This window comes from Ursus maritimus, unplaced genomic scaffold (assembly GCF_017311325.1).
Source record: "Ursus maritimus isolate PB19 unplaced genomic scaffold, ASM1731132v1 scaffold_5, whole genome shotgun sequence".
Classification (NCBI taxonomy): Eukaryota; Metazoa; Chordata; class Mammalia; order Carnivora; family Ursidae; genus Ursus; species Ursus maritimus.
In genome coordinates, this window is record NW_024426663.1 from 14,284,229 (window position 1) to 14,307,569 (window position 23,341).

At 38.9% G+C, this 23,341-nt stretch overlaps 1 pseudogene; it reads right to left on the reverse strand.

The window, feature by feature from the left end:
* The window catches only part of LOC103672231, an 89,610-nt pseudogene extending 67,638 nt beyond the window's left edge, over window positions 1-21,972 (reverse strand).
* Window positions 21,973-23,341: the final 1,369 nt, after the last annotated feature.

The window sequence follows — 23,341 nt, forward strand, 5'->3', positions numbered from 1 at the left end:
CCTGCTTAGTAAAGCAACCCAGTGAGCTTAAAAGGCCCTTGCAGTAGTCAGCCCTCATCTCCCTGTTTCTTGCTTAACCACCCACCCACTCTGTGACAAAAATATTGGCACTTTCTCATTATTAAAAGATTTCCAAGTCAGCCATATATTATTAGCCCACTCCCAATTAGTTGTTTACCTCTGGTTCCCCAGCAAACACAAAGGAAGAACCTAATTACACTACTTCTTATTTAACACCTTTATAGTTCTTACTCTGCATCAGGCATTATTTGAGGTGCTTTACATATGCTAACTCATTCAATCCTTTAAAAACCCCCTGAGATAAGAACATATGAAAAAAAATGAGGCATAAAGATTTTTAATAGTTTGCCCGAAGTCTCAAAGCCCATAAAGAGCAGAATCAGGATTCAAAAGCAAGTAGTGTGGATCCAAGTCTGTGCTTTGAACCATAAACCATGGTTTTGAAATGATGAGTTTATTACATGGCCAATTAAAGGGAAGGACTAATCATATTTTAATCCGCAGCAGCTGACAGGGTACGTTGACATGGAAACAAGATTAGTCCCCACATGTCAAAAACCTAAAAACACCAAGTCAATTTAGAGTGCCCTCCAGGCCTCCTTTCTTAAATATCATGGAAACAAGCCAGAACAATTGTACCCTAGTTTCCATCCCCATTGAGAAGATTCTAATACTTTGGATGGGAAGTGCCTTTCTTCTTTAATTGACCTGAAACAGACACGTTAATTTTCTAGAAAGTTTGAAAAGTAAATCTAGTGTTAACCTCTTAGTCCTTATTGTAGCCCAGGGTTTACAACCTCTGCAGTGTGAGGGAGGATGCTGCTATACTTGCTCAATCACTGTTGTGCTCTGGCTGACTTCCTAACCTCTCTCTTTAGTTCAAGAAAACAGATGAAGTGACAAACCTGTCCACGCATATAGAGGCTCCACTGGGGTCAAGTAGTCAAATCCCTCCTGGATATGAGGCCCCTCCTCTCTCCAGCAGGATTGTTTGGCCATTCATAAACCACACTTAAGGTGATTTTTATTGTCTTCTTGGTATTTCAAACTAATTAAAGTATTGTATGATAGTCTTATTGGATTATATATACGTTTTTACTCTCCTTAAATCTTTAAAAGTTTTCAGGAAGACTGTTTAAAGCAAGAATTTGTATACTGAGTGTCTCACTTTACCTGTGAAGTCCTATCTCCAATAACTTCTCCCAGTAAACACTATGATCTGCATAGCTTTGGTTCCATGAACACTAAACACCCTGGACTAGACAGAATACTCATGATATAATGACATACGAAAAAAGTATTGATATCAATTTTCTAATTTTCTTAAATAAGGGTGAAATATAACTGAAAGTTAATAGTGGACATCTGTAGGAAGAGGAATTATAAGTAAATTTTAACTTCTTATACTTTCTGATTTTATGTATTTTCTACGAAGAATCACTTTTCCCTATGAAGGCAATCTGGTGTCAGAGGACCTAGAGTCTAGATGCAGATCTGCCTCCTACTGCCCACGAATGGGTTCTATTAGTTCCCTGTGCTTTAGTAAATCTCAACTGCAAAATCTCAGTTGAATGGGGATTTGTGCATTTCTCTGGGGCAGGCTGGGAGTGGGTAGCTAATATGTCCTCCATCTGGCCTTCAGTAGGTGGTCCCTGTAGTTCTCTGCTGATTCTGTTGATGTTCCCTATCAACAGTACCTTGGAGCCCAACTCTCCTTAACTCCCTTGCCCCTTTAAGGTAGAGGGGTCCATTCTATGGCTCCCACAGCACACCGGGCCCCAGGAAAGTCAGCAGGACCATCCTTGGTCCTTTACCATTTCCATGCTCCTTTCAGAGCATGGGAATATTGTCCCTGTCTCCATGCCATGGCAGGTTCTGTGGAACCTATGCAAGCCTCCTTGGGCAAGTCCACCTGGGTGCCCTATGCAGCCATTTGCACTCTGGATTCTTCTCACTTCTTTGAGCTCTATCCAGGAATGAAAATCTAGGCTCGTCTGTGCTCAGATTCTGCATACCTCTGGGGGATTTCTGTCACTCTCATTATCCCTGCACTGAGCTCAGGAAAAGACCAGGGAGCCTCACCCCTTTGTCAGAGGCTCACCTTGTCTACTCACTGCTTGTGTTCCCCTGGCTGGGGTACTTTCTTTCTTCTGCAGCATGGAAACTCTACTTGCTCAGCATATCTTTTCCTGGCAATTAGTTTATCTATGCACCTTGCCTTTTTCATTCCCTGAAGGGCCCAGACTTTTGAGACTTAAAATGCAAGAAAAGACTATGTCACCCCTCCCTCCATGCAACAAAGAAGTGCAATACCAAAACTGAGTATGGGGTGACAAATAAAAGCTATCAGTTAATATTTGAAAACTCTTCTCTCACCACAGACCACAGAGGCAACTCAAAGGGAGAAAGTGTCTAACTCAACTGAGGCACTCAGGGAAGGCTTCACAGTGAAAGCCCAGTCAGATCTAAGTCTCTGAGGATGAGTCAGAGCTCAGCTACACAGTTAGACAAAGGGAAGGTCATTCTACACAAAGGGAAGAATAAGTGCAAAGTGACAGTGTTACATGAATCGGTACTTAAATTTATCTCTCTCAATGATCTAAACCATATAAATCACCTTATTTTGAGAATGGAATAAGCACAGACATAATTATTCGAGTTAGAAGTTACTTTAGGGATTATCTAATCTAATTCCTGCATATCAGAGACAAGGACATTCAGGCCCCAAATGCTGACTTTTTAAATCCACAGTTCAAACACGAATGAGACTACAGTTAGCCTCCCACTTCTACCTACAGCAGGAACTCCTACTCTCAATTTACCCTCTCAAATATCTCCTTTGGCCAAAATTAGGTATCAAGTTTATCAATACTTGTAACAACCTCAGCAGTGAGTTCCTCATCAAGGTTGGGGGTGAAAAGGTTACTCTCCAATTACCCTCTAATAATGCTGTACTTCTATTAGCTCCCTTAATATTTATAATATTTCTCCAAGGTTTATACTATCATTTATACTTATTTTACAAATCAGGAAACCAATGCAAAGAAAGTTAAGTAACTTGTCCTTAGGTTATATGTCTACCAAGCGGTAGGCAGGTAGTAGATATCAAACTCTAATATCCATGCTTTTTTTTTTTTTTAAAGATTTTATTTATTTGACAGAGAAAAACACAGCGAGAGAGGGAACACAAGCAGGGGGACTTGTAGAGGGAGAAGCAGGCTTCCCGCTGAGCAGGGAGCCCAATGCAGGGCTCGATCCCAGGACCCTAGGATCATGACCTGAACCGAAATCAGACGCTCAACAACTGAGCCACTCAGGCACCCCTAATATCCATGCTTTTAACCTTTATAACACCACATTTTTCTTCTGCTGTCTACAGCATATATTACAGTCTACAAATATATTACAAATATACTGGCACAAACATACAAATACATATATACAAAGCTTCTCATTGAGTGGGCTTTGTTTTTTGAAAGACTAGAAATAACCTAAATACCTATTAATAGGGGGCTAAATTAATAAATTATCACATATCTTCATCATACAGGCAGTAAAAAGAATGGGATAAAGTTATATATGCTGATATGGACCAGTCTCTAAGAAATAAGACAGTTAAGTTAAAAATAAAAAATAATAATAATAAAAACAAAGTGTATGTAGTATTTCATATGTGGGTTTTTTACAAGGGGGTTGTATAAATAGTATTTAAGTTTGATTAGCTAAGGAGTGTTTCTATAGGGCACTAGCAAGAAATGGTAGTGGCCACCTCTGAGGAAAAAGAGACAAAGGAACTGGGAATGTGGGGTGGGAAAAAAATTTATTTTTCACTGCACACCTTTTCATAATGTTTGCATTTTTTAACATGTACAAATAAGACTTACTCAGATTCTACAAAGTGGTTAAGTTTTTTGAATTATCAACTGATGGGATTTATTTAAATCCTAAAATAAATATTCAAGCTTAAGAATCATATAATTAAAGAACATAGTTACTTAAAAGTGTTTTTAAACAGTCAAGTTATCCTATTTGTATTTACCTACAAAATGCACTTTGAAGAAACCAGCCTTCTTAACTCCTTGCCAGGATATTGATTCGTTTGTGAGTCACAAAAGAAAAATAAAGAACTAGCCAGATATGTAACTAGCCTGATGCCAGTTGGTATGTGGGAACTTAGGTGGAGAGATGTGGGTAGGGAATGAAAGGAAGGGAATGGCGAGTGGGGGAGGGGCAGAGAAAGTACCAAACGTAATTCCCAGTGCTGCTAAGATCCCTGAATTAAGAAGCTCCATCCCTATCATTCAAGACAGGGACTCAAAATTCAGAATTCATGAGTTACAAGACATAAAAATACTTTTCTAAATGGCTTCTTAAATCTTAACACATACCATATGCCACCATAAATACCCATGAGACAACTCATACTTAGTGAATGGCCCTAACATAAACTGTCCAACTACTTTCTTTCCACACTTTGTTTCATTTTGTTCCTTATTTATCAATTAGATTTTTTAAAAGTTCAATCAAGTGTTCTGAAATTTTACCTCCGTCTTTAACACTTACCAAGTGCCTCTTAATTAGGAGGGTGTGTACTTGGATAGAAGCTGGAGTGACTTGAGGGAGATGGGCAGTGTTAGAGACTGATTGCTTGTGTTCCCCGCCCCCATTGATATGTTGAAGCCCTAACCTCCAATGTGATGGTATTCAGCGATGGGGATTTTGGAGGTTATGAGGATTAAAAGAGGTCATAAGGGTAGTGCCCTATGATGGGATTAATGCCCTTACAAGGAAAGACATCAGAGAGCTCCCTTGATCTCTCTCTGCCACCTGAGGACACAGTGACAAGGTGGGATAGTCTCCTCATGATACAAATATTTATTTAAACTAAAATGTAGTGCGTTGGTTTCACACAAATCTCACCTAAGAAAAACTATCTTAATGTTCTTGGCCCAAAGATCACTTTAGAATAGACAGTCAAGTGTCCAGAAGTCAAAGTGTACTGTTCCTCAGAGAAACAATTAAACAGGAAAAAATAAGTTGTTAAATTGTCATAGACAATTAATATTCAAATAAATACAACTAGTAGAATAAATAAAACAAAATCCACAATGGAAAATGCTCCTTCCAGTTATATTCAAAGAAACGCAAATCAAAACAAGCAAATGATAATACCCAATAGACATTAACAATGCAGAATAGACGTTAACAATGCAGAAGTCATGTGATCATATTACATAAACACTTCAGAAAGTGACATGTAGATATACAGCAAGAACCATAAAGATGTCCATAATCTTTAACTTTCATACCATTTGGGGAAATTTAATTATGAGAAAATAATTCAACTGAATTATAATAAAGAGTTATAGACATGAAGATGCTCAATACAATGTTATCTATAATATACATCTACATTTAATATAATTTAATAAGAGTTGAAAACTAAGTGGCCAATAGAAGTTAGCATATTAAGATAAATAATACGAAATGTTATGTAATCATTTAAAATAGCAACTGTTAATACAATATATAAACATGGGAAATTTTGGGGCTCCTGGGTTAAGCATCCTACACTCGGTTTTGACTCAGGGCCTGAACTCAGGGTCATGAGGTCAAGCCTCACGTCAGGCCCCACGCTCAGCAGGGAGTCTCTGCTTGGGATTCTCACCCTCTCCCTCTGCTTCTCAATCTCTCTCTCCCTCTCTCTCTCTCTCTCTCTCTCATTCTAAGATAAATAAATAAATCTTTTTAAAAAACAAAAACACGGGAATTTTTAATGTTGACAGACATGTAGAATGTTTCATGAAAAAAGTGTAATCTAAACTAGTATGATTATATGGAGCGCCTGGGTGGCTCAGTCATTAAGCATCTGCCTTTGGCTCAGGGTGTGATCCCAGGGTTCTAGGATCGAGCCCCGCGTCGGGCTTCCTGTTCCACTGGGAGCCTGCTTCTTCCTCTCCCACTCGCCCTGCTTGTGTTCCCTCTCTCGCTGGCTGTCTCTCTCTCTGTCAAATAAATAAATCAAATCTTAAAAAATAAAATAAAATAGTATGATTATAAATATAGAACACGTAGACTTATGAAAAGAACTAGAAATTACTATGAAAAAATATGTATCATTGTATGGGAAATATGATTATGAATTAATTGTTTTTAAATGTTTATTTATATTGTTGACCTTTATTAAATAAAATCACAGGGATTTAGGATTTAGAGGTTTATAAGTGCAATCTAAATACAAGAGAAAAAATAGCCAACTTTATGAAATACAAATTTTAATTATTGAACTTGATATTTATTACTTTCTTTTTTCTTTGTTTCAAAGAATACAGTGAATATTCTTGTGACATAACAAATTCTTATGACATGGCATATGCTTTCAACTACAGAGACTAACTTCCTTAAACTGTGCTCTAAATTCTGTAGCTACTAATTACTCAACTTCAGTAGCCCATTATGGTAAAGATGGCTCTCAAGTTGTTTGCCTCACTAAAATGTCTGCTTTGATCACTGCCTTTTATTTATACACAGAGGGACTTGAGAGCGCAGGCCTAGATTCCAAGCCCTTAGAGTTATCAAGAAATACTTTTTTATTCAGGTGGCAAATTATAAATTTCACTATTCTAGTCCTTTTTTAGTATTTGCTTTTGTTGCCTAGAGGAAAGGAGAGGGGTGTGTTTTCACTTAATATTGATGACTTGTCATCATATGTTCTTTAGAGCAATATGTCTAGAGCAGGGATACTAGAGAACACTAAATACAGATTCGGTCCAAACAGAAACTCAACAATCTGACAAAATGTTATTTGACCTTTTTCTTTACATTTTTATTCTCAGCCTTTTGCTTCAAGGTCCAAACTGGAGGTTTCCAACCCTGAAAAAGTAATCCTGAACAGCTGGCCCTATACTGAAAACAAACTATCCTGACCTAGGGTGTGGTTGTCCCAAAAGAGAAAAACTACCAAGCAGACACTGGATATTCGCTCTAGAGCTGAAAAAGGAGAGGGGTATCCAAACAACATTCAATTCTCACAAGACAGGAAGGTACAGAAGCCAATTAGAGAAATAAGATGAAGTCCCAGTTCCCCTTAGTCTGTTTTCGACATAGATGCACAAACCAAGTGGATTTAATGTGACAAATTCCCAAGGGAAAAAAATTGTTTTAAAAACTGTAATTCACAAGGAAATGAGACGGTGTTTAATTCACCTTAAAGGAATCATTTAACCCATGAACATAAACATGCAGACACTTGCCCAGAGAATAAAGCAATTTGACAGTAGGCTTAAAAATAATCCTTCCTAAAAGCACTACTTCTCTGCCTCTTTTCTCCACCTGGCTCAAAGTCTTCCCCCTCTGCATGGTGAAATTCAATACTCTGAAAACTTTCTATTTTTCCTTCTTTTCCACATTTTTCTTTAGTTCAGGTTAAATGGGAATTGCTTTCATTATCTTTGGTTAGTCAATTAGTTGGCAGCTTACGGAAGTAGAATGCACAGTGAACTGGGAATCTGAAAAAGCGTGTTCAAGTCGCTATTCAGTTACTAACTACATAATCATTGACAAGCCAGTTACTTCTATAAGTCTCTGCTTCCTCATTTGTTAGATAAGAAGGGTGAACTGCATGATTGCTAAGATGCCATCAAACTCAAAATGCTCTGCAACGGATAGGAAAAAATATAGATGGTGCCAAGAAATACTGGTGGAACGGTATACATCCTTAAAAGAAGATGAAAAGTATTGAAAAGGTGGTAAAACCTTGTATTTCATCTTCACCTGGCTTGATTTCTCAGAACTGAATCATCTCATGGAATGCACTACTCAGAGCCAAAAGACATATAGATCAAAACAAAGCTCTAAAAATAAAAGATGAACCTATGTTAGGAAGAGGTGACTGGGAGCCAGTGAATAAATTCCTGCAGTAGGAATTTCTTACATTCTTTAAGACCAAAGCGAATAAAAATTAGGTGTCCATTTCAGTACAGCTTTTCTTCCTGGCAGACCAGTTTCTAGGGATTAGCTTTCATTACACCAGCTCTGTAGCCTGAAAGAGAAGTTATCCAGGGACAATTTATTTTCTAACTCACCACTGGCTTATCACAATGTAGCCTAAATCACAGCCAAGTTAGGAATGAGGACTATGCAAACAAGATATAAGGAAAGTCAGAATAAGTATCATCCATAAATAATTCCCAAATCCAACTCTGTGAAATAGGTTCAATTTTCTCCTTATTCACAACATTTTTCCCCAAGAGATGATAGTAAGTCAGTAAACTCACTTGTTTGATCTTTGTCCTTCTTTCTTCCTCCTGCCAGAACCAAGGTACTAAAAGCTAAATATGTCTTTTTACTACTCATCTTGTACAGTAGTCAATTCTTTGATAGAAGGCAACAAAAACTGTTTGTATTAGTCAGCTCAGACTGTCATAACAAAATACCATAGACCCTGTGGCTTCAACAACAGGAATTTATCTCTCACAGTTCTGGAGTCTGAGAAGTCCAAGAACAAGGTGCTGGCCAGTTCAGTTCCCTGATGAGGGCTCTCTTCCTGACCTGCAGATAGCTGCCTTCTCACCAGGCCCTTGCATGGCAGAGAAAGAGGAAGCAAGGTCTCTGGTGCCTCTCCTTGTAAGGACATTAATCTCATCATGAGGGCTTCACCTTTATGACTTCATTGAAACCAAATTACCTCCCAAAGGCCCTACCTCCAAACACTATCAAATTGCAGGTTAGAGCATCAACATATGAATTTGTGGTGAGTGGGTGGAGATGGAGGGCACAGTTAAGTCTACAGCTCTACATAACCTACAAAAGAAATAGTTTATTCAAGGATATTGAATAGCTCACAGAATCAAAGAGAAATCTAAGGAACCAGCAGGGTAGATCAGTGAGGCTAGGTAGCAGGAGTCAAACAACTCACAGAGAATGGGATTATCCTAGCTTGAGACATAAGGCAGGGTACCTTGATTAATAATTTTAAGAGCACATCATAGAATGGGGTTGGGGAAGGTGGGCAACAGGGGGAGTAATTCTCCAAAAAAGAGAGAAATGGATACAAGATAGCCAAAACAAAACAAAACAAAAAACAAAACACCCACAACAAATATCCAGAGTTCTCTGTTAAGCAAAGATAGAAGAGACCAACATTTCAATGCTGGCTCAGCCACTCATTAACTCGTCAACTTGTCTGACTATATCAGACTTTCTGCACCTTAGTTTTTGCATCATTCAAATAGAAAAGTAATATCTGTCTAATGGCAATACTGTGCTGACTAAACAAGTTACATTACAGAGCAGCAAATGAGTCCTAGATGCTCCATAAATGTTAGTTCCCTCCTGCTGATTTGCAATATTAAGTCTGTATATAGAGTTTACTCTTAAAATACAAAATAGGGGCGCCTGGGTGGTTCAGTCAGTTGAGTGTCTGCCTTCAGCTCAGGTCATGATCCCAAAGTCCTGGGCTCTCTGTTCAATGTGGAGTCTGCTTCTCCCTCTCCCTTTGCCTGCCACTCTGCCTGCTTGTGTGCTCTCTCCCTCTCTCTCCTTCTGTCAAATAAAATCTTTTAAAAAAATATAAGATAAAATACAACTTGTACTGTGTGGACATGTTATACTATTATAAATATTTTATATATTAGGCAATTATCTGACATCAAAGGGATAACAGGCTTTGAGTCAGGCTTAAATATTTAACTTTTGGTAAATCTTCCTGGACTAAGGTGAGAAGGTCAAGTTTTGACATTAGAGGCCCGGAGAATGTACAATCTTGGTAACAATACTGCTCATCATTTCTAAAAGCCAAAATTAAACCTTCTGTTTGCTAAACATAAATGGACATGTTCCTCATTAAGGTCTCCTGCACATGGCTTGGATCTGGAATTTAACTGGGATCTTTGATCTTTGAACCCCTAGAAATTTTATGCAAAATTGTGTATGTATGTGCATGTGTGTGTGCGCGTGCGCACGCACACACACACACACACACACACACACACACAGAGGTTGGAAACCACTGCCTAACCAATGGGGAATAGATAAAACCCTGTGAGCTACTCCAAAGAGCAACAGCCACTTTCAAAATTGTCCTCCCTTTGAGACAGACTTGACATCCATCATTGTACAGTATACCCCATTACATCTACAACAAAAGTAGCAGCAAGTGCATAACACACCACAAAGTAAATACCTACGCCAGGGATAGTGCTTATTTAGTCCAACATTTTAGCAGTGGAACTTTTTTCCATAAAAATCTGAAGCCAAGTATATAAAACAGATTTTCTAGACAAATAGGTTCTACTGGTAGTTAACATTTTCATTGATTTACAGAAAAGACATGTTTTGCAGAAAACCCGAAGCACCCATGAGGGTCGCTAGAGTTACTTAGAAGACTAGACTGCTAAGATAATGGAAAGCAATCCTTCTATAGATTCACGTTCTCCAATCTCAGTTGCAGCTTACCTCTAGCTGGCTTCCTTCCCCTTCCCCACGATGACTATCTCAAAATTCTTCATTAAATCCTACCTGCTCCCTACTCCTTTACTCCCTGGAGAGCATATGGACTTCTTCTCCAAGAGAGCAGGCCTAAACAATGGAATTGCTTAGACTTTTTTCCTCTTTCCTCAAGCTTGCTCTATTGCTCCATATCCCCACTCACTCTGAGCTCCTTCTCTATTATCTTAGTGTTTTCCCCCTTTCAGCTACTCAAATATCACCTTCATGGTTTTTTCCATATCATATTTTTTGCCATATCAGTACTAGTATTACTTAATAGTTTTCATCAATTCATTTTATTTACTTACATACATTCATTAAAACCATTTTATGAAAAATTTTAAACATACACAAAAATAAAAAGCCCCTATGTACTCTTCAACTTCAAAAATTATCAACTCATAACCAGTCATTTCTCCATTTATATGCACCTACCTGTCCCCATCTCAAATATTTTGAAAATAATCCCAGTCATCATATCATTGCATCAAAAAAATACTTCAGTATGTGTCTCTGAAAAGGTACAACTTTTTAGACATACCATTGTTTTTAAATTAGCAAGTAAGGAAAAAGGACAGGTTCACAGTAAGGAAGGACCATATTCCAGAGAAAATAACAGTATTCACAGTGAAAGAAGGAACTAGAAATGAGACAGGCAGAGAAAAGTAGGACAAGTCAAGTCTCCAAGGACTGAGAACAACAGAGCCAATGCCAGGAAAATGCTGGGTACAAGTAAAGGCTCTGATCCATGAAGTATGGCGGAACTTTGGGGAAAATGGGAGTGCCACTGATGGATGGGAAGTACATCCATGAATAGGGATGGAAAGAATGGAAATTAGGGAACTGGTTCAGACCTAGGAACTGATATTGGGTGCTAGATTAGTGACCCTGCAATTCAAGAAACACCAAAGAGAACTGGAGGAGTAGGGTTGAGAAAGAAAAGAAAGTAGGAGCTGAGGAAACAGTGAGACTGGGAAAGGCACAGCTACAGACAGATTAAAATGGGGTGCTAATTTGGAAAGAGTTTGTTAGGAATGTAGGGTAAGGTGGTCTTGAGGAGGGAGGGACACTGGGTATTTTAAAAGAGGGAAAACTGAGGACTGGGTGGGGACAAAGAAATAAAGGCTGTATTTGGTTGAGGGCTCAGGAGAGGTATAGAGTATGTGACTGTCTACCGTAAATGGGTCATGATCTTGGCCTCAGGAAAAATAACTTCTGCACACCACCAGTGATTTCCTTTCTGAGAAATTCAGTGACCCTTAGCCCTCACACACATTTCTCTGCAGCATTTCACTGTCTCAAACACCATCTCTTTCCACTACACCTTTGAATTTCATGATACTCTAGTTTTCCATCTTTGGATTCGCATTCTACTCTCAACTTGTTCCCCTTGAGATCCTTAGGTGGCTCATCCTCCTCTTTTATCTGCCCCTCTGAGGCAACATTCATCAGGGTTACATATATCCTGATCAATCTTATCTATTCTCATCTCCATATTGGTTCCCAAGTCTACACCTCTAGCCCTATCTGCCATCTTGAGCCCAGGATGCAAATTTCTAACTGCATATTGTACAACTGACTTCACACTGGTGTGCTGCAGATATCTTAAGTTTAATGTATTCAGAAACAAACTAATTTTTTTAGCTCCACAAATCTATTCATCCTTCCATTTTTCTATTATTGGTCATAACATCCCCAATCATCCATTTGCTAAATGAGAAACCTTGGAATCAGTTTTGATTACTTCTTTTCCTTCACACCTGGAGTAGGCATGTTTGTGGTCACCAGCATTCTTGTGAATATCTATTCTATGTTTGAGAAATTCCTCAAACTGTCCAAAATGGAAGCTAGAACCTCTCTTTCCTAGCTTCTCTCGCAGCTAGGGTACAGTGAGGAAGCCAGAGATGTACAGTATGCACTTTCATGAGGTCAGACATAGAGGTGTGCAGTTTGGGGCAAGCCGTGGTAGAGGTTCTGGTATCCCATGTCCAGCATCAATGGTCACCTGTGGTATGATATGCAGTGTCCAGTGGTGCAACAGTGGACTCTTCATCATAGAAGCCCCAGGGTATGGTGTGAGCATAGTTCCTGGCTGCATGGCTCCCAGACCTAACACTACAGATTTCCTGGAAATCTGTGACCTGGAAAATACCCTTCCATAATCCTTCTACTTCATTAGCTGATGGTGTTCCTTTGCTAGCAACTAGCACCTTAACACCTAAGTTGCCCCAGTTTCCTATAATCAGTTACTAAGTTTTTCATTTAGCAAAATTCTACCTAGCTTTCAACATCCACTACAAAATGCACCCCTGTTACAAAGCCTTTCTCACTACCCCCAGTGAGGACTACTCAATTTTTCCTCTAGATTCCCCAAGCTCTTTGTTTATAGGTGATACAGAACTCATCACAAGGCTCATGACTTGATTTATAGTTATTGACTGATTGATGGGTTGATGTATCTCTCTAATTAAACATATTGATTGAGGACAATGACCTACATTACTCTCCTTTGTAAGATTCATAGTACCTGTGACAGTTGATTTTATGTGTCAATGGATAGACCATAGTACTAAGGCATTAGGTCAAACACTAGTCTAGATAGTGCTGTGAAGGTATGCTTCAGATGAAATTAACATTTCAATCAGGATATTTTGAGCAAAGCAGATTACTCTTCATAATGTGGATGGGTCTCATCTAATTGTTGAAGGCCTTAACAGAAAAAGGATTGACCTCCCCACAAGCAAGAGGGAAAGCAGCCTACAGGCCACCTTCAGATTCAAGCTGCAACATCAACTCTTCCTTGGGTCTCCAGACAGCCTGAATTTTTTTCTTTTTTTAGAGAGGGAGAGAGGTGGGGAGGGGGAGAGGGAGAAGGAGAGAGAGAATCTTAAGCAAGCTCCACACTCATCACAGAGCCTGATGCAGGGCTCTATCTCACAACCCTGAGATCATGACCTGAGCTGAAATCAAGAGTCAGACACTTAACCAACTGAGCCACCCAGGCACCCCCTCAATCTAATTCTTTAAAATAAATCTAGATAGATGATAAATAGATAGATCGATCAATCGATAGATAGACTGATCAATCTTAAAGCTGGTGGGGGCAAATGTGTGTATATACATAGATATATATGCGTATCTATATACATATATATATATGTAAATATACATGTAGATATATATATATATATCAATGGGAGATAGATATAGATGGGATATATGGGAGATATATATATATCAGTGGGAGAGAAATATATATATATATGGGAGATATATATATATATATATATAGGAGATATATATATATATATGGGAGATATATATATATCATGGGAGATATATGGGAGATACATGTATCAATGGGAGATATATATAGATATAGATATGTATATATATACATATATGTACATATAGATATAAATGTGTGCGTGTGTGTGTGTGTGTGTGTGTGTGTATCTCCCATTGATTCTGTTTCTCTGAGAACCCTAGCTAATACAGTATCCCTCCAGTATGTGCTCTCCAATGGGAGAGGTTCAGTAACGACTTCATGAGTGGATGGAGCTGGAAGTGAATGAATGGATGAAGTGAATAGGAGAGGAAAACTGCTGAAGAATGTGAGGCAATTGAGTATGGGGACAAAGAGAGCAGGGAAAGTCTTGGTGGGGTGGACAGCACCCTTAAGGTAAGGCCTCAGGGGTCCTACCTCTTATCCAGTTTTCCTAGACAAGGCCCAGGGCAGACAGTGCCTGTTTGGTAATAAAGACAGTATGTGAATTCAGAAGTTCTTTTGGCTGATCTTTAAGAGACCAGGATTCAGACAGGGTAGTGGTGAAGAAACTCCTAGTAAGTCAGTACCCAGTAAATGCTGCAGCCTGCCTAAAATGATCACATGATTGTTACCTAGTTGTACACCTAAATTCAGTGGCACAGGCCAGCCCCGACCCTCTGTCCTTCCCGTACTCTGCTGCCCTTTTGGCACATCAAACCTGTTGTGCTGCATACATCTTTCTTCACACTCTACCTGACACCTTTATACCGAGAGCCCCTTATCGCTCACCACCGTACACCAACTACGGGACGCTTTCAGCTGCTTTGGGTTTCCCAGCATTTCCCAGACTGGGTCACATTTAAAAGCCTTTACATAGTTTCTGCAAATACAGGAACTGTATAAGCAGGTTTTTTAAAAGGAAAACTATAAAATGTGGACAGTAAATTACATTGCTGCTTTCCCCTCCCATTGAAAAATGGCAGGCTGCTAAGTGGTTTGGAGCTCAGTCAGTGTTTTAGATTAAAGGGAGTTGAATGTAAACCTCACATTACTTCTACAGCATGAAAAATATAGAACCTTAAATAGTCCCCGTAACTGACAGAGGGAAAGGGGGGTAAGTGTCAGTCGTTAATGCTATTTTTGTATTTGTATATAGATGGAAGGTCTCTGGAGCTTTTTAAAGTGCAAGTATGTCCATTTTAAAGCAAGCCAATTTAAGAAAATCCAGTCTAGCAAAACAGATGAATTAGCAAGTGGTTCTCCATACTATGAAAGAATTCTCTTCTCCAAAAGCAATTAAGACAGTCTCTATGATTATTAATGGTTTAAAAGTCTACCACAAATGTGTTTCTAATGATCCATCGAAAAAGTATTTCCCTTATTGAAGGGACCCGGTAATTATTTAGAGACTATAATGAGCTGTATCCATATTGCATTATTTAAAACCTGTTTTTACTAGAAGCCTATATTGGGCAAAAGATTTCCTACACATACACAAATGGGCCCTTTTGTCAGACTGAATGACAAAAAGAAAATTAAAAGCAAATAAAAATATAATTTAGGAATGAGATTGAGATTCAAAATAATATTCCTATGTATCCATTTTCACACAGCATTGATTTTAAACAAAAATTGAGTGCTTGATATTACAGAAGTCTTGAATACAGAATTTGTTCATTCCTCAGGTGTACTTTGATTCCCAGGTTCCTCTAAAGCACTGTGCTATGCCCTAAAGTGGACACAAGATGACGGTGATGTTATCCCTCCAAGAAAGTTGGAGAAACCAACCATTCATATGAACCACTTAAGAAATGAGGTCAGAAATCATACAGTGCCACGTAGAGAGTTACAGATGGAAAGTACAACAAGAAAGGGGAGATCAGGATGGGCTGAAGTGGGGGGAGATATGAAACTTGAGCTTGCTGTTGAAGGAGAGACAGATGAGAGGAAGAACAGCAAGAATTTGCACCTAAGCAGGCTTAGAACAAGTCCAAGGAAAAACTTAAAAATGGGAGGAAAAAGGGGGAAAGTGCAGAGATAGAAGAAAAGAAATGGAACTAGCTAGAGAAGCTATCATCAAATAGCAAGCAATGGAAACAAATGGAACGGTACAGAGTAAGAGGGATCATAATCATAGGAGATCAAACTCCACAATAGCAAAGGGCAGCCAGGCTGGCTCTCAGGGCCCTATTGTTCAGGCTGATTCTATCCACAAGATTCACACTAAAAGAATATACAGTTGACCCTTCAACAACTTAGAAGTTAGGGGTGCTGACCCCCATGTAGTTGGAAACTTATGTATAACTTTGACTCCCCAAAAATGTAACTACTAATAGCATGCTGTTGACTGGAAGCCTTATAGAAAACATAAATAGTCGATTATCACATTTTTTAAAGATTTTTTATTTATTTATCTGACAGAGAGAGAGGCAGCCAGAGAGGGAACACAAGTAGGGGGAGTGGGAGAGGGAGAAGCAGGCTTCCCGCTGAGCAGGGAGCCGGATGAGGGGCTCCATCCCAGAACGCTGGGATCATGACCTGAGCGGAAGGCAGACGCTTAACGACTGAACCACCCAGGCGCCCCGGATTATCACATATTTTGTATGTGACATGTCTTATATACTGTATTCTTATAATAAAGAAGAGAAAATGTTAATAAGAAAATCATGAGAAAATACATTTATATACTGTGCTGTATTTATTTTTAAGAATTTGTATAAGTGGACCGATGCAGTTCAAAACCATGTTGTTCAAAAGTCAACTCTACTGTACCTTGACAGTGTCCAAGTAACATTTAAACCTATTTATGATGGACCTTGTTTGAAACTCTAAACAGTTTTTCTTCTCCGTTAATTTGCCAGCACTAACAGTTCTATCACAAAATGCTTAACAAAGTGTTAACAGAAATGTAAATGATCTGTCTTGTTCTCATGCTCATTACACTCATGATGTGTTCTCTCTACCTCTGGGACAGATTTCCTTAATGCAGCCCCTGACTCCATTGAATTCCCCTCCAACTGTTGGAAACTTTGCCCATGATCATCCAAGAGATAATATGTGCTATTTCACTAAGTCATAGTAAGGTGGCAAATTTTGAGCAAGATCTGCAGGTTTATTGCCCTAAAAATAAACCATTAATTTCCACAGCAGGGTCAGAGGTAAGAGTTATCCTGGCACCAAAGAACTCTCTCTGGCACCTGGCTGATGGAATGAAGCAAAGTTTAAAAGATCCAGGGCTAGAGGGTGGAAGATAATACACTCTGCATACCAAATATCCCAGTTATAGTTCTAGATCGTGGTATCTTTCATTTGCATAACACTACACACTTTAAAAATTCTTTCCCTTATCTTGTCTCTTGCTTTAAATGCTTTAAAATAAAACACCTTTAAAAACTAGAAAATATTAATTTGCGTTATTGTGGTATAGCATATATACAGTATAAACCACAAATCTTATGCATACAACTCCGTGAATTCGTACATATAAATACAAATACATACACACACACACATAGTCCTATGTAAGCACTTCAAATCAAAATATAAAGCATGTCCAGCACCCCAAAGACTCTCTTGTAGTCCTCCCCTCAATAATTTTTTTCCTCACAGCACTGAAACTTTTTTTTAAATAAAAATTAAAATTAGAGGCAATAACTCTCAGCTATCTCAATCCACTGATGTTTGGGGAAGCTTATTTCAAAATTTCGAAGTTTTAAGGAGTAGTGATATGTTTTCAAAGTTTCAAGAAGTAGTGGAAAACAGCAAAAAAAAAAAAATTACCTGTGTTCATGGTTTCCCCAGGAAAAAATGTACTACCCCTCTCATCAAACCTCAGCCTTTTGAGTTCACTCAATAGGAACTTCTTTTAAATACTTTTAGAAGAAAATCATATCTAAGAAATGTTGATAACAGGAAAAACAAGTACCAGAAGACAATTATTAGCCTTTTAAAAAATTTAACCCAGGAATATACCCCACAATATAGCCATTACCAACATATGAGGTCAGCAGAAAGAGGATAAAGGAAATTGAGCAATGGGGATAGCTAGCTGGCCTGGCTCTTTTTCTTTTCTTTCTTTCTTTTTTTTTTTTTTTGTTAATTTTTATGCTTTTACCTTTTATCTTGTTTAGCATGGAAATAGGAGACCAGCATAGATGTCACTGAGGGCAAGAATCAGAAGCAAGAAACAATTCCCAGAAAAGGGAATTTCACACTTTTCTGAGAAAGTTAGACTGGGTTATTTCAGGAAACTATAGACTTATGACTATTTAAATAGTTAAGCAAGTGGTGTGTTGTTTTTTTTTTCCCCTGTAGGCCACATAACACAAACCACAGACAATAAATATCACTTGTGAAAATCAGGCAGAATGAAGAGAAGTTTCACAAATGCAACAAACTATAGACAGATAGTACCGAGAGACCTCACCACAATAACTACCTCTATGGTCAGTGTTTGAAGCACATTCTGCAATTAGCAAAGGCTGAAGTCCTTAAATTTAATCATCATCAATTTACTGAAAATACAAAGATGAAATTCATGAGAGCTGCAATTATATACTTTTGCTCATCACTCAACAGCTATCTACGATACTGTAATGGCAATGTTATTTGGAACATGCACCATATGACCAAAGCTAGCTTTGAGCAAAGCAACTTATATAAAAGCTTGAGACCCTGGGTTTAGGAGGGTCTCTAATTTTCTCCACTCCCTGACATAATCTCTATTCAATGTTCACTTTTTCCCATGGCAACAAGAGGAAAGAGAACTAAGCCTAGCTTCCAACTACCATGTAACCAATAGCGTCAAGAAATAATGGAATCAAAACAGAAAAAAAACCTACTGTCCTTTGCTATCATTTTCTTTCTTATTCTTATGGCCAATAGGACATATCAGGTTGAATTATAAAAGGAAAATTAGAAGTAAATAAAAAATATAATCTTAAGAATGAGATTATTTGAGATTCAAAATAATATTCTTATGTATCTATTTTCATACAGCATTAACTTTAAACAAAAAATCGAGTGCTTGCTATTTTCCCCTCTGTTAGCTTGTCATAAGGGCCCTTTGTCCCAGGAGCCCTCTGTGTGAACTGAGAAAGAAGCCTCAGTACAACAATAGTGAATGGCATAGCTTCATTAATATACAACTTTCATTGACAATTCCTGGTCTCACCAGATTTTAGACGTGGTTGTGTGATCCAACCCAGTTAATGATAGGCAATTCTGGCTGCATGGTCATTTGGTATCCCATAGTCTAGAGCCCGGTAGATAGCATCTCAGGAGCTGTTCATTGAATGGTGTACAGTTCTCTAGATGGTATGTGCTAGGGGTCTGCTTTGTGATTCTCCTTAGGTGGTTGTTAAAGACTGAATGTTTGTGTTCCTCAAAATTTATATGTTGAGGCCCCAGCCCCCACTGGGACTATATTTGGAGATGGGCCCTTTAAGAAAGTAATTAAAGTTAAATGAGGTTATGAGGTTGGATCCCTGATCTAACAGGATTAATGTCCTCATAAAAAGAGAAACCAGAGAGCTTGCTTGCTATCTATATCTTTATCTGTCTATCTCGATCTCTCTCTGCCCATGTACTGAAAAGAGGCTTTATGAGGTGAGAAGGCAGGCATCTGTAAGCCAAGAAAAGAGCTCTTACCAGAAACCAATTCTGCTGGTCTGGAACTTCCAGCCTTCGGAACTATGAGAAATTTCTGTTAAGACACCCAGTCTCCGGTATTTTGCTATAGCGGCCCGAGCAGACTAATACAGGGGGATTTCCACAAACTTCACACAGTGTCTTTTCTCACCACCAATACTCCTCCTATCATAAAGTCTGCTTGGTCATATGGCCTAAGCAGGAAGGCCACCTGCACCACAACTTAGAACTAGTGCAGAACACTTTCTTACTGTGGGCCCTACTCAAGGATGGCAGTCTTTTGTATCATGAAGAAAATATGTTGAAGAAATGTTCCCAAGTATAGAATATATTGCCTCTATAACTTAAGAGGCCTAGCAAATGTACTTACTTCTTAGTGCTGGGAGGTTTGAAATGCAACAATTTGCTCTTTATTTTGGACAGATATTCCAGTGTGCCCCAAATCAATGTACTCCAAGAAAGTTGCTATTGTGGTAAGCACCTGAATCTTCATAGGGTTTATGTTCAACCCTCTAAAGCACATGTATCTACCAACATTTCCAATATGCTTGCCATGTTTTTTCATCCAGTCTGATGAATGTGGTATTATTAATATACAGGATGAAGGTGATATACTACAGAATGTCCAGACAGTGAATATTCCTTTGGACTATATTATGTTAGAGGGTGAGAAAACTAATCCTAGAATGATTATCATTTGAGTGGATGCAAACTGTTTCTGATCTGCCTTCCTGTTAGGAGTGGAAAAGAACACAAACACCAGACTAATGCTTTATACCATGTACCAGAGGCTGTGTTAATCTGTTCTAGCACAGATACCACATCTGGCACAGCAGCTGCAAATGGGCTATTGCCTGGTGGATTTTGCAGTAGTCTTCTCTAATTCTCCAGGATCTGTATGTTTTTTGAAGAGGCCAGACAAGACTGGTAAATGAAATTCAGATATGATAGGAACCGCCTATATCCTTTAGGTCTTTAATGGTGGCACTAATCTCTACCCATTCCCTCCAGGATATATTGTTATTGATTTACTCTCTTGGCTAGGGCTGAAGGGTAACTTCAGAAGCTTCCACTGGGCCTTCCTCAATACAATAATACTTACCCCCTAAGCCAAAGAACGGAAGTGGAATTTCTGCCAACTACCTATATACACATTCCAATTACACATTCTGAGCCCAGTAAAGTGACCACAAAGTGGGTCTGTGGACCCACTAGACTCACCCTCAGGCAGACCTAAGTCAGAATTCCATTTACTACTGGCCTTCATACACCTTACCCACCCTCCCACAGAAGGGCACCATAGGTCTCTAGGCATCAACATCAACTTGGACCCTGTATCCATCCAACTGTCCTCAAAATGTTTAAGTATTCCCTTTTTCCCAGTGTACAGTTATCTAAGTACATGGCCTTAGTTCCTTTGGGGAAGTACTGGAAGAACCATTACCATATACATTTGACATGCTGTTGCAGGGTGTTTCTTCCTAAAAACCTAGCCTTTCCTTCAATTTATGGCTTCTAACTCTAAAAACTGGCTCAGGTCTAAAACCTGGGCAAAGAATTGTGGCTTTTTATTAAGGCAATTGCCCTCAGCTTCCTGATTACCCATCCTGCTAAGTTCTGCATCTCCCCTTTTGGGTTTAGTTCCCTTTTTTCCTTCCTTACCAAGTTCAGCACTTTCCTGGCCACATTAAATTTGATTTGAAACTAGCTATTTATTGGTCAGGATCTGAGGGGGTGGCCTATGTGGTTTTGCAAGGCAAAGGCTACATTACCCTCAGGTAGGGCGTAGAGTCTCTAACAAAGAAAAAGCTACTTTTGCAAGCCTAAAAAGTTCAGGGAGAGTTAATTAAAGTTCCTTGACGCTGATGTTCCCATCTCAAGTTTTAGGGTCTTATTCTTTTCCAAAACTAGGAAAATTTGGCATAGCAAAATTTGTCATATGTCCTTGGCATAGAAATTTGCTGGGGCTGAATATTTAACCTTTTCTGTAAATGTGCTATTTTTTTTAAGATTTATTTATTTATTTTAGAGAAAGAGCATAAGTGGGAGGGGCAGAGGAAGAGGAAGAAAGAATCTCAAGTAGACACCACACTGAGCACAGAGTCCAACGTGGGCTCAGTCTCACGACCCTGAGATCACCAGCTGAGCCAAAACCAAGAGTCTGACGCTTAACTGACTGTACTACCCAGGAGCCTCAAAATGTGCTATTCTTAAAATTATATCTTGGTTGTCGTCCTCAGTGCTTTCTGCCCTCAAGCTGCAGATGAGTCTCTTTATTTGTGGCTAAGGAGATCCCAGCTTCCATACTCCTTCGATTGGTAATTGTCTTTCTCTTATGCCTTAAAGACACTCAGCATTGGCTCAGAATTCCATTATCCTTATAATTAGTACTCTCACCTCTCAAAAGTCTGAGATGTTGCACCATCCAGTTCATTCTCTTCCATGGGTACCCCATCCAGTTCATCACCAGTGACAAGTGTAAACAAATGAATGACTACTTCATGGTAGGGATTAAATGCCATTGCCAGGCAACTGCAGTAACCCATCTCCAAAATCCTATTTTAGAGTCAGCTTCCTTAGAGCACCTCTGGTACCAAATCACTTAGAGGTCAATTTCCCTAGGAAATATTCTGTAGGAGTTCTGAGTGCATAAAGTTTATTGAGGAGAGTCCTTTAAATCAACACCTGTGGGGGAGTAAAGGAAGTAGGTGTGGACAGAAAGGAGAACTGAACTTCAATGCAGTCACAACAAAGGATTCAGCTGTCACACTGGAAATCTCTGGAGCTGGGAGGGCGCTTCCTCAAAGCAATGAGTTAAGCCTTTGTTCCCCTGCCTGACCAATCATTGTATATAGGCTATCCTTAGGAAAGTGATGTGATCTAGCATAAGACAACCCTTTGGCTGGGGACAATCCCCAGGGAGGCACTTAGCTTAGGGCCCTCAGTATCCCACCTTCTCAGTTACTGGGGAAATTAGTGACTTGGTTCAAAAAGGGAGATCTGGATAGTAGTCTACAGTATCCACTAGGTAGTATAAACTCACACTACACACACACACACACACACACTTTTTTTTTAAATGAGACTGAGAATAAAGTCTAGAAACAATGCTTCTTTTGATAGATTTTTCTAAGAAAAATAAGGCACCCCATCCTTCAAAATGCTGAAAACTGTTCTACCACAAGAAAAATACACAATGATTTCAATCAAGGACAGGATCAAGAATTTAAATATTCTTGCCACAATGAAACAAAAACATAACATTTAATACAGATAAAAGTCAGTGCAAATTATTTAATAGCACAAACATAGACTAGAAGCGACTTGATATAATAACATTTCATGCAGAAAATATGCAGGGGGGTTAGTCGTTTCCAAGCTTAATAGGTGTCAAGAGTATAAAGGCAACTACCAAGAAAGCAAGTGCATTTAGTCTCTATTAATATAGTATTACCAGCAGATGTTATGGTTCTGCCATATATCTCATAATGGACAACAATATCTGGAGAAATACTCAGCTCCCAGTTTCGTGTTTTAAAAACACCATTCAAAACCAGACTGAGTCCCAACAGTAACAATCAGAGGTCTGAAAATAATGCCCTATGGAGAAAAGCTGAAGGGTAAGGGATGGTTACTCCAGAAAGAAAAGGCCTTCATGGGGAAGAAGGGAGTCAATTGAATACATTGGGTCTGGGTTTCTCCAGAAAGAAGGACTAGGATTTGCGGGTAGAAATTACAGGGAACAGATCTCAACTCAATATAATGAAAAACTTTCAAACAATTAGAGCTGTCTGACAATGGAGCTAGTAGTAATGGCTCTGCCCTCAAAGCACCTAAGCCAAAGCTCTTCTCAGGGATACTGGGGGTTACGCNCCCCCCCCCCCCCGGCCCTGACACACACTTAAAAATTTTATT